This window comes from Galeopterus variegatus, unplaced genomic scaffold, assembly GCF_000696425.1.
Source record: "Galeopterus variegatus unplaced genomic scaffold, G_variegatus-3.0.2 Scaffold73, whole genome shotgun sequence".
NCBI classification, from domain to species: domain Eukaryota; kingdom Metazoa; phylum Chordata; class Mammalia; order Dermoptera; family Cynocephalidae; genus Galeopterus; species Galeopterus variegatus.
The window spans coordinates 891,243-892,990 of NW_007726184.1; positions in this window are offsets into that span (position 1 = coordinate 891,243).

A 1,748-nucleotide genomic window follows, 5' to 3' on the forward strand; every position below is an offset into this window, starting at 1 on the left:
GGGTTGCGAACCGTTGCCGGACACGGAAAAAAAAAAAAAAAAAAAAAAAAAAAAAAACTTCTTGGCGAGAACACATCCTCAACATCACCTCTGGCTTTGTTTTAATAATGGAGGCTGTCGCTGGGAGGCTGTTTCCAGGGTGGAGTCTTAAGTTGGGGCCTCCACTCTGTGGGGTTCAGGCAAGAAGGAGGCAGAACCTGGGCGAGGAGGAGCCTGAGACTTCCCCTGACAGGTTACTCTGACAAATCTCAGCATGTGCACCGAGGCAGAGGGTCTTCCTTCACCCACTGGGGCCTTCAGAGGCGGGTTCAGGTTTGGGACTCTGGTGCAGGAGCTCATTGCCAGAAGGCAGCTGCCAAGCTGGTGACAGCTCAGGGTCTCCTTGTCCTGGAGCTAAGTGGCAGTGATGCAGTATGGCGTCAAAAAAAAAAAAAAAAAAGGGAAGACTCTGGGGACAGTCAGACCAAGCTGTGCAACTTCTCAACTTTTTGGTCTCGGACATGTCACTTGAATTCCTTGAGCCTTGGTCTCCCTGTCTGTGAAATGGCACTGCAGTCGTCCTGCTCAGCAGGGTCGCTCCAGGGTTTAGCACCAACGGGCGTGAGACACTGGCCAGTGGTGGCTGTGCAGCAGACAGACGCTAATGCTGCTGAATCACACTTTGGGCACAGTGAAGGGCCAGTGGCCAGAGCTCCCTTAGAATCTCGACAAAAGGGCCGGCCGGGTGGCGCACTGCTACAGTGCGCCGCTTGGGAGCACGGCGGCGCTCCCACCGAGGGTTCGGATCCCACATACAGACCGGTTCCCGCTCACTGGCTGAGCGAGGCGCGGGAGCAACACTGAGGGTTGCAATCCCGTTGCCGGTCCCGGTCCGGTACGGGCGCGACACTGAGGGTTGTGTTCCGTTGCCGGACACGGAAAAAGACAAAAAGGAAAAAAAAAAAAAAAGAATCTCGACAAAAGAGTGACTGGGCGCTGTCTCCAGGTGTTGGGGTGGGGTGAGGCTTCAGCAGCTGTAGCCTTCCTGACAGAAGGGACTATTGATTCTCTAATGAAAACAAGACAGTAGGTGGAGGCTGGCAGCAAACAAAGCCATTTCGTAGGTCTTCAGAGCTGACCACCAATTTGTGGTTGCACAGGGTGACCCTCTGCCTGCTCGCTAATTTAACCCAGGGTTGTTGGTGGAGGCACATGTGCTGTGGCCAGGTCTGCGCATCGATCCTGTTCTCCCGGTTCACCCCACAGCCTTCTGTAATACAGTTTTTAGGACATATCATTTGCACATATACTCTGGAGTTAAGAGGAGAAAAAGCTCACCCCTGGTGAGTTAAAAACAAATAAGCACCAACATAAAATGGTTGAACAGAGCTTTGTACATGAGGAATCCACCCCCAAATATGGTTAACAATCGGAGTAAATGATGGAAATCAGGGAAGCATTCTGGCAACAGGACTTCATGGTTACACTGCAACACTGTAGTCACGGTGCTTTTGGTTTGAGATCACAGAACGCGTAACTAGCAGTGGCTTAAACAATAAAGGCAACGTCAGTGCCTATGACGGGATGTACAGACCGAGACGTCTGGATGATTCTGCAGCTCAACAATGTCAGGCTCTGACTTAGCTCCTCTGCCATTCTCTTGGCTTCACACTCATGATCACAAGGTGGCTGCTGTAGGGCCAAGTGTTTCATCCTACTGTGGCAATAAATAAAAATGGCAAAAGGGAGGAGAATCTTTTTCAAAAGCC